The sequence below is a fragment of the Mesoplodon densirostris genome, chromosome 16 (genome assembly GCF_025265405.1).
Source record: "Mesoplodon densirostris isolate mMesDen1 chromosome 16, mMesDen1 primary haplotype, whole genome shotgun sequence".
Classification (NCBI taxonomy): Eukaryota; Metazoa; Chordata; class Mammalia; order Artiodactyla; family Ziphiidae; genus Mesoplodon; species Mesoplodon densirostris.
Genome location: NC_082676.1, coordinates 26182525 through 26193152, shown reverse-complemented (window position 1 = coordinate 26193152; position 10628 = coordinate 26182525). Strand labels below are relative to the sequence as shown.

Below are 10628 nucleotides of genomic sequence, written 5' to 3'. Positions count from 1 at the left end.
CCCACTTGAGAGGGAAGGACATTTCAGGCAGAAGGAACCGAAAGCACTAATGTGAGATGGTGGGGGTAAGGCTGTGTTCAAGGACTAGAAGATCTAGAGCGAGAGGGAGAAGCGAGGGAAGGAGAGCTGGAGAGATGGCTCTAGGAGAGGCAGAGCTGGGAGAAGCTAGCCAGTGGCTCCCCAGTGAGATGGCCAGTGGGGTTCCCAGCTCTGTGTCCCCAGGTCCTGGCCAGGAGGATGCTGCTGTTCTGGGGGTCACTGCTATGCTGGGGGCTGCTGCCCCAGGCCCCAGGGGAGGCCCAGCACTTAGTCTTCTTGCGCTTCAGCAAGGATCAGCTGGAAACAGATAGATTTTTAAGGGGTGGGTGACAGGAGGCAGGAACTCAGGGAGGAGCAGGGGTGGAAGGTGACAACACCTCCCTGCTCAAGCCTTTTCCTCTTCTGGCCTCCCCATCACCAGCAGCAGAATTTGCCTTCCTTTGCCCAGAGCTGACCCCATCCCTCCCCTGCTCTAACACTTGCTGTGGCTCCCTAGTGCCTTCAGGAGAAGCTTCAAGCTCTTCAGGCTGGTTTTCAAGGCCCTGACTCTCCAGCCTCTTCTACCACCACCTGCCCTGACCGCCCCTATAGACTTTCCAGCCTCCTTCCTTTGCTTGTGCTATTCTTTCCCCCGTTCTCAATAAAATGGATTCTGATTCACCATTTAAGGCAAAGCTCTAATAGTCCCAGTTTCCCCAGCAGAAGGAGTCTCCTTCCACTGGGTTCCCACAGCCCTTTAGTGAAGCCTCATCTATGGCCTTATCCAAGCATACTGTACTTGTCCTGTCTGTCTTTCTGTCTCTCCCTAACTCTTGGCTGTGAGCTCTTTTTTATCCATTCACCTCCTTCCCCATTCAACACAGTCCAACCTCACTGATCTTTCTGTTTCATACACTCAACAGGCTCATTACCACCTCAGGGCCTTTGCATGTGCTTTTCCCTCTGTCTGCGTTGCTCTCTCCCCAGATCTTGCAATAGTGGATTTCTCCACTTCATTCAGGTCTCAGCTCAAATGCCTCCCCTTCAGAGAGGCTCTCCATTTCTACCCTATCTAAAGTAGACCTTCCCCCCAGTCATGCTCCAATTCGACTCCATTTTATTTTCAAAAATTGCCTTGCTTGCTTATCTGAGGGCTCAATTGTTTTCTGTGCCCGCCCCTACCCCCCAACTCCCGCTCCTAGAATGAACCCCATGGGCCCTGAGCCCAGAAGAGAGTACGTGATTCATAAGTACCTGTTGCTAAATGACTGTCTAAATCGCTGGCTTGGGGCAGGTGCTGGTGGGCCTTTGTTGAACGACTGAATGAAAGGTGAGCCCCGCCCTGAGGAGGGCCTTGTCCTCAGACATTTCAGGCCTGCTCTCAAAACACCATGTCCTGGACCGTGCGGCCAGGATCCCTGTGATGGGGGCCACAAGTGAAGGAGTCGCCATCCTGGACCACCTGCCCTTTGTAAGAGAACGCCTCTCCAAAGAGAGCAGTGGGTTTGATCTGTTGCTGGTCTGGGACCTGCTCTCGGGGCAGAGCTTCCCGCTGCTGGGGGAGCTGCTCCAGTTGGGTGGGTGAGTGGCCTTCTAGCTTTTCTTCCCCCTCAGAAACAGTGTTCTCACCTTGTGGGTGGGTAGGAGGCCCCAGCGTCGTTGGAGCTTTTCTCCAGCCTGGAAAGCCCTCAGCAAGTACATTTTTATTGTCCCTAAGCCTCTTGAAGCCACTTGAAATCCTCCAAGGAACAAAGCAGAGTCTCAATCAGGGATCTTAGCCTGGCAGCCCTCCAACCCTCCACATTCAGCTTATACCTGGGTATCGCAAACTCCCATAGTATTTTTTTAATATTTTAGTGACTTGCCAATATATAAAAATCTGGAGTGTTTTAATAAAAATCCAGATTTTCTGATTGTATTAGTTTGCTAGGACTGCCATAACAAAGTACCACAAACTGAGTGGCTTAAACAACAGAAATTCAGGAGACTAGAATTCTGAGATCAAGGCGTTTTCCATGTCTCTCCCCTAGCTTCTGGAGGGTTGCTGGCAGTCTGGTTTTCCTTGGCTTGTAGAATCATCACCTGATCTCTGCCTTCCTCTTCACTTGGCAATCTCCCTGGCTCTGTGTCTCTGTCTGTGTCCAAATTTCCCCTTTTTATAAGGACACCAGTCACATTAGGCTAGGGGCTCACTCTACTCCAGTACGATCTCATCTTAACTACATCTGCAACAACCCTATTTCCAAATCAGTTCACATTATAAGGTGGGGATTAGGAACTCAATATATGAATTGGGGGACTTCCCTGGTGGTCCAGTGGGTAACACTCCACGCTCCCAATGCAGGGGGCCCGGGTTCGATCCCTGGTCAGAAAACCAGATCCCGCATGCATGTTGCAACTAAGAGTTCGCATGCAGCAACTAAGAGTCTGCATGCTGCAACTAAAAAGCCTGCATGCCGCAACTAAAGATCCCGTGTGCCATAACTAAGACCCAGTGCGGCCAAAATAAATAAATAAGTAAATATTTTTAAAAATATATATATATATGAATTGGGGGGTGGAAGGCAGACACAATTCAACCCCTAATAGCAACTCTCTCTATAACAAAGATCTGGCCACACGTGGCCTGACCTCCCACGTGGCAATCATTGGTGTAGGATCTGTAGTCCGTAAGTCAGTCCCCAGACACCTCCTCCACTCCCTTTACGTTACCTGCTTGGCCCTGAAGGCAAATGAGTTGGAGACTTCTGGCAAAATAAGTACCAACATAAATGAATGATATTTATGTAGGTTGGGGCAGGGGTTCCTGCAAGGTCAACCTATGTAGCCACAGGTAGGCCTCCGAATCCCTCCCCCAGAATGAGCAGGGAGAGCCAGATGGGTCCTAAGATGATAGAGTTCAGAAGAAGTTTTCTGATGGGGGTGAAATGAAATGAAAAGCTAGGGCTCTGGGGTGGGTAGGGGTGCTTCCCAGAGAGGCCTAGGAGGAGGGTGCTGGGCCCACACCTGCCCCAGCCCATCCTAAGGCCTAGGACTGGCCACCACTCACCCCTGCCTGTGCATTTGCACCACCTCTACTCACCCATCCTGGCACAGGGCATCAGCTTGGGAGGGCCGTAGGAAAAACCCCACATGGTCCAAGTCATTCTTCAAAAACCTCTGGAAAGGGCTTCCCTGGTGGCGCAGTGGTTGAGAGTCCGCCTGCCGATGCAGGGGACACGGGTTCGTGCCCCGGTCTGGGAAGATCCCACGTGCCACAGAGCGGCTGGGCCCGTGAGCCATGGCCACTGAGCCTGCGCGTCCGGAGCCTGTGCTCCGCAACGGGAGAGGCCCCAACAGTGAGAGGTCCGCGTACTGCAAAAAAAACAAAAGACAAAAAAAACCCTCTGGAAGGTGCCATGGTGGAGGCAGGCATACAGCCTTTGGGGAGCCCAACTCATCCAGGTCTTCCTCCAGCACTGGAACTTGTTGCTGCCCACTCTAGTGGGCACCAGGTAAGTCACCAGCTTGTGTCTAATGTTCAAAAAGTACATAAAACTCTGGGTTCCTCTTAGCTCAGGGAGATGCGAGGACCTGAGGCCATCATGGGGAGCAGAAGTTTCATGTCCTCCTTCTTGGATGCTCAGCAGGGCAGGTGGTCCCTGAATGGAAGGCGGTGGGATCACCAGCCGTCTTGCTCTCTCTGACTCCTGCCTGCTTGCGTCTTTTTTGCAGAACCCTTATATTTGAATTCAGACCTGTTAAATGTGCACAGACAGGTCCTCCACTGTATTCTCCTCATTTTGTAGAGGGTGACACTGACGCCTGGTGAAGGAAAGGGACTTTCCCAGGTCTTCAAGGCTTAGAGGCTGCAACTAGAGCCCAGTGTTCTGCAGGTGGGCTGAGGGTCAGGGAAGGGGTTGTCCCAAAGCAGCCCCCACCCCTCCTGGGGTCTGCCCCTATTCTAGCCAATACAGACACACACACTCCACAGAGTCACAGGGGCCTTACCAGGCCATACAAACAACACCTCCCAACCCACTCACAGGTTGGTCACAGAAGATGCCAAAGGCCCTGATGTCACCCCACAAATCCTGAGTGACAGCCTGCTGCAGGTCACATTGCGAAGCAAACTGTACCTCTCGTTCTAGAGGTGAGTGTGTGCCCTGGGGGCTTCCTCTCCACCTCCCTCGGTTCCAGGCAGCCATGCAAGGCTAGCAAAAGTCTGCTGCCTATGTCACCAAAAGGGTTACAATAATCCTTTCCACTTGGGCATATTTCAAAGTCACTTTTTTGTGATGGGGAAACTGAAGCACCGAGTAGGAGAGGGACCTGCCCAGGATCACACAGTGAATCTGCAGCAGAGGCTGAGATAAAACCCTCTGACTTCCATGTCAGGGGACATGTGCCGCATCTGAGTAAAAGGCAGATGCTTTCATGGGATGATCCAAGGAGGGTCTGGTTCAAGCTCACCTTGGGGTCCACCACGCCTGGACTCCAATCCCACTTACCATCCAGGCAACTTGAGTAAGGGCGGCATTCTTTGTCTAGCTTCCCTTTTTAATAGAAAAGCGAGCACAAAGAAATATTTTCTTCACAGGGATGTGGGCACAGAGAAATATTTCTCTGCTATACAATAAACATATCATCACCCTTATAATGATGTGCAGTAAAAATGCAGCTTGACCCTTGGCCTGGTGGGGACTGCAGTAAACAGGAGAGGATGTGGCCCATCTCAAGGTCACATCAGCCGCCCTGTGAGGATGCTGGCTGAGAGTCTCCAGATCTTTTAGGTTTTCCAAAGTTTGAACTCTGTATTTTTAATTAACTCTTCCAGTTTTTCATTTGAGCCCTCCAGACAACTGCAGGCCCCACCAGCCTGTGACTTCTGGACTCAGTCTTGGGCTGCGGCTTGGAGCCTGCCCAGACATGCTGCCCCTACAGGATCCTGCGGTTCAAAGTCACCAAGAACATCCGCATCGAGGTACTTGAGGAGTGCCACACCCACCAGGATACCTGAGCACTGAGGTTCTGGAGCAGTGAGTACCTACGCCCCACCACTCCTGCACCCAGCCCTTCACTGAGACTCTCCCCAGAGACTCTCAGTCTTAGGCTGCCTCTCCCCAGCCTAAGCTGTCTAGAGTGACCAAGGGTGTCAGGGGCAGGGTCATCTCCAAGACCACCAGCTGTACACACCACCCATCAGTATCTCCTGCCTTCACATTGAATGTTATGGCCAAAGTGTGCATCCACACAGGTCAAATCTTGGCTTGGCTGCTTGCTAACACCAGGAGCCCTGGCCAAGCTATTTGGCTTCCAGGAGCCTCAGTTTTCTCAGCAATAAACAAGATCACAGAACTCAGCCAGCATGGGGTGGTTGTGGGGAAGAGATGAGCTAACCCGTGTGAGCTACTTAGCACAGAATCTGCCACATAAAGTGGCCATTGTTTATGATTCTTTTTTTTTTTTTTTTTTTTTTTTTTGCGGTATGCAGGCCTCTCACTGTTGTGGCCTCTCCCGTTGTGGAGCACAGGCTCCGGACGCGCAGGCTCAGCGGCCATGGCTCACGGGCCCAGCCGCCCTGCGGCATGTGGGATCCTCCCGGACCGGGGCACAAACTTGTGTCCCCTGCACCGACAGGCAGACTCTCAACCATTGCGCTACCAGGGAAGCCCTGTTTATGATTCTTAATATACCTAACAAAAAAGCCACCTCCTCCAGGAAGGCTTCCATTAACTTCCACTGCCAGGTGTGATCTCTCCCTCTTTGAAAACCCCAGAGACCTTTATTAGAGAGAGAAATAAAGCAAGAGAGGCAGAAAGGGAGAATCAGGAAGAAATAAAGTGGAGGAAGACAAAGTCTGGAAGAGAGAAAGCAAGAAGGCAAGAAGGGAAAAAAACAGAAAAGGGGAGAAAGAGGAGAGGAGAGGGACACCAGTGGAGGAAGGAAGCAGCCACCCTGAGCTTCCCTGTTCACAGGCCCACTGGGGCTTTCCTCAGCCCTGCCCTGGACTCCCCTCTCTGGCCTCAGTCTCCCCTTCCATGGTGTCTCAGACCCCACCTGCTCTCCCCGCCCCTAGGATGGACCCCCTCTGGGTGAACAAAGCTCTGGGGTTGGTGACAGATGTCCTGGATGAGGTATTGCCCTTCCTCCTACAGAAGATAGTAAGTTGCTCATTCCCCCTGCCCCGCCCCCTGAGAGAGGGGTGTGACCCCAAGGAACAGCCCCTTGATCTCGCCCTGACCTCAACAATGACCCCCTCATGCCTTCCCTCCAGGGGTGTCCCCTGGCCACAACCCTGCTCAACCCGCTGCTGGAAGACCTGTTACACATCACTCTGTGTTCGTAGCTCCCAGCCAAGGAAGGGGCTTATCTGCTGTCCCCCTACTGTGTGCCAGGAACTCTTCTAGGCTCTGGAAATATGATGGGAAATAAAACAGAGAAAGCTTTCCCATGGGGAGCCTACTTCCTAGTGGAGGGGGAAAAGGGCATTATGCCTTATGACCTTGGTAAATCATTTCCCCCCCGAGCCTCAGTTTCCCAGTCTGTAAAATGGGATTAATCACAGGCTCACAGAATGGACTGTTGTGATAATACATAAAACCTGGCACAGAGGTATGGCTCAATAAATGCTCATTGTTACAACAAGCTGAGGCCCAGTCCACAATGAACTTAAAGCTAAGCAGAGAGGGAGAAGGAATTTCTCGCTGCTTCAGTGCCTCCCCATGCCCTTCCCTCCATCCCCCAGGGAGGCTGAGCCCCAGCTCCATTTCCTCATTGCAGCCCCAGCCATCTCCGGCCCGGAAGACTTCCAGCACTATGTCACCAGCACAGAATTCACGGAGGAGGCCATCCTGATGAAAGTCCAGGTGAGCAGCCCCTGGCCAGGGCAGACCCTCTGGGGATGTCCACTGGTCTGGGGGAGAATGGGCACAGAGGAAAATGCGGTGGGGCTTCTCTGAATAGGAGGCAGAGGAGAAGGAGCAAGCGAAGGAAGTGGTGGGCAAAAGAGGAGGAGAGAGGGGAAGGGAGAAGAAAGGGCAGACCAGGCAGGCCCCACCCTCGGGAGCTCACACTGAGCCTGGGAAGTCCCGCTCAACCCTGGACAGGTGGAGAGGCCACGGGCTGTATGTCTCACAAGTGAAAATTAGGCTCCAACAAAAGGGCAGGTGGGGTGGCTAAGGAACGGCAGGACCGCGTGTAACTCCCAGCTGGAAGGGACCCCTCAGATGGGGAAACCCGAGGCCCAGAGAAGGGATGAGGCTGGCTGCCCCTCTCCTCCATGGGATGGTAGCAGGTGAGTCAGGAGGACAGGAGGATTTGAGTGGATAGGAAGGAGGCACTGTTAACAAAGGCACGGAGAAAAGAATGGGGTTACATGAGGGAGAAGCAGGGAAGTGTAGCTCATGGGTTCAAAACCCAGCTCCACCTCTTACCATGTATAGGATCTTGAGAAAGTCACTTCACTCCTCTGGGCCTCAGCTTCCTCATCTATCAAACTGTTTCCATCTCATGGTGCTGTTGTGAGGTCAAAATGAGATTGTGCCTGTAAATGTTCAGCGCTGTGTCTGGCACACAGTGAATCCTCCGTATGTTAGATGTAACCAGTTTTTGGCCGAGGAGACTGTTCCCTCTGAATTTCTCCTTCCTCCATTTTTCTAAAGCTTATGACCCCTGCAGCCCAGGCCAGAGAGCCCCAAGGCCTGACCACCTGGCCCCCAAGCCCCTCCCAAAATTAGCCCCGGGCAGCCTGGCAGACCTGGTCTTTTCACTGGAAACCTACAATGACATCCTGTCCTGCCTCTACACCAGCAAGGAGACACATGTGAACCTCCAGGACCCCACGGTGAGTGCTTGAGAAAAGGAAGTACCTTACTTTACTGCTCTACTTTTCACATGAAGAAACCAAGGCCCAGGTGGCATAAGTGCCTTCCTGGGTGGGCCTAGGTAAGTCACTTCCCCTCTCTGGACCTCACCTGGAGAACTCTTACTCAGCTTTCAGAACCCAGTATAGAAGTTCCTTCTTCTGGAAAGACTTCCTTGAACACCCCTTTGTTGTTCCTCTCTTCATAACATTTATGCTGCAAACATGTATTGAAAGCCTACTGTGTGCCATGCCCTGTGCACACAGGGTCCCTGCCCTTTCACAGATCAAAGTCTACTGGAGGAATAGAAACTGAACAACAAAACAGATAAATAAAATAATGTATCTTATTTATAATAAACAGAGCAATGGATCAGCTAGTGTGTGGTGGAGGTGAGAGAGCTACCCTGGACACTGTAGTCAGTGAAGACATCTCTGAGGAGGTGGCCTGAATGGTGGCAAGGAGGCACACACACACACACAGAAGTCAACGGGAAGAGCAAGTTCCCAGGGACAATGAGGGCATCACATGAGGGAGAAATAGATCACTGCTCAGAAGCCCCCAGCAGCTCCTCATCGTGCTCTGAATAAAGTCCAGTCTCCTCTCTGCAGCCCCAGGGCCTCGTGAGATCTGGCTCCTGCCCACTTCTCTAGCTCTGTCTCCTCACCCACTACGCTCCAGCCACACAGGATGGGCTGGTGCTCACCTCAGGGCCTTTGCACATGCTGTCTCCCTGCCTGGAACACTCTTCTCTCCACTGTTGGTCTCTGTGCAAATGTCATCACCTCAGAGAGCTGCTCCCTGACCACCACATGTAAATATCTAAAGTAAGCCTTTTCTCTCTCCCCCACCCAAAACCCTCTCTTTCTACTCTGTTCCCTTCAAAATACTGATCTCACTGTGTGTATGAGTATGAGGAAAGTTATATATGCGAAGTTGTATATATACACACATATATACATATACACACATATGTATATTTATGTGTGTTCATTTATTTAACTTTGTGTGTTCACTGTCTCTCCAGCTTGGGGACGGGGACTATGAACAGTATACTCTCTGAAGGGTACACAGGGTGTGCTCAGTAAACATTGAAATATGAAATCCCAAGATCTATATCTGGAAGAGATCTAATGTTATTGCTCCATTATTAACATGGGGAAACCAAGGCCCAGATAGGGAAAGTGACTTTCCCAAGTCACCCAGCAGGTAGGATCAGGACTGGAGCCAAGGCTCCTGCCTCCCCATACTGTTCCCTCCTTTCCACACAGGTGTGGCAGCTCTGAGACTAGAAGTGAACCCTGTGATTCCATGTCTACAGAAATTCTTACACCAGTGGATGAGGGTACATGTGCAAGGGTGTTCTTTGTAGCTTCACTTGTTACAGGGTGAAAAATAAAGTTAACCTAGGTGTCCATCAATAGGGAGTTGGTAAAATAAGTCAGGTAATGGCTATATAAAGTGGAATTCTATGCAGCTGTTTAAAAGAAAGGGGTTGTTCTATGGGTACTGATGTTGAGGAACAAACAAGGTGCAGGACCATCTGGTTAGAATGTTCCTATCTATTCATTCTTCTATGTGTTTAGAAAATAGTCTGTCAGGATATACTCCAAAATGTCAATAGTGGGTACCCCTGAGAACAGGATTTAGGAGAAAAGGGGAAGAAGTGTTGAGATGGACTTTCATTTTTACTGTATATATATTATAGTGTCTTCTATAATGATTTACGACTTTCAAAAACCAATGGATCACAGATAGAAGAATATGAATGTGATAAAGCAAGTATAGGAAAATGTTAATAGAAGAATCTAGGTGATGCATATATAAATGTTCTCTATAAAATTCTTTCAACTTTGCTGCATGTGTGGAAATTTTCACAATAAAATGCTGGGGAAAAAAATCATTGAAACAATAAAAAGTCAACCTTTCCAGATAAATCATGAGAAACCTGGTGAATGGCTCCTCCCATGCTGTGACTGAGTGGTATGACAATGGTGCATTCAGTTGGGGACAATTACATCTCACTGAATCCCACTGACACCCCTCTCACCCCATGTACCTGTTCAGAACAGACCTGCAGGATTCTAAAGGCCAACACACATCTTGTCCTTTTTCCAGGCTGCTGACCTCATTCAGCTATTGTCACTGAGAGTGCTGGATCCTGGGCCCAAGGTGGGTATGTTGCCAACTTCTCTCCCAGCACCTCGGCCAGGATCTCAGGAAAGATTTCTTGAACAGGGGACAGGATTGGGCCACAGAGGCGTGTTACATTTGGCTAGACTTTCCTACTGTGGACTCTGGAAATTACTGTGCCTTCTTCACAAGTACCGTGAGGATTAAAGGAGACGATTCACTTAGCTCATTGCCCCACCCAGGTGACACGGCCATGTGGCTGTCATTAGTATTCACTACTAAACAAAACCCGGACCCTGCTGAGGCACACCTCCTGAGGCAGACAGATGTGCATGTGGCAGACAGTAGTGAGCAGCGACTGTGTGCCAGACCCCTCCACCTACATCGATGTGATCCTTGGAAAGCCTGCCCTCTCACCCCCTTTTACACATGTGCAAACCGATACTGAGCAGGGTGACTTCACTTGCCCAAGCTCACATTGCTCAGTAAGTGGCAGAACCAGGATTTAAACCCAGTCCCGCACTCCAAAATCCATACTCAGTGTGCTCTCTCTAAAGGCTCTGAGAACAGGGCACCTGATAGACAAACAATAATAACAATAACCAGGGGCTTCCCTGGTGGCGCAGTGGTTGG

General features: G+C 50.7%; 1 pseudogene; it reads left to right on the top strand.

Annotated features, from left to right (window-relative positions):
• The first annotated feature begins 237 nt into the window (after window positions 1–237).
• LOC132476915 (uncharacterized) lies at window positions 238–10574 on the top strand (annotated as a pseudogene).
• The last annotated feature ends 54 nt before the right edge of the window (window positions 10575–10628 follow it).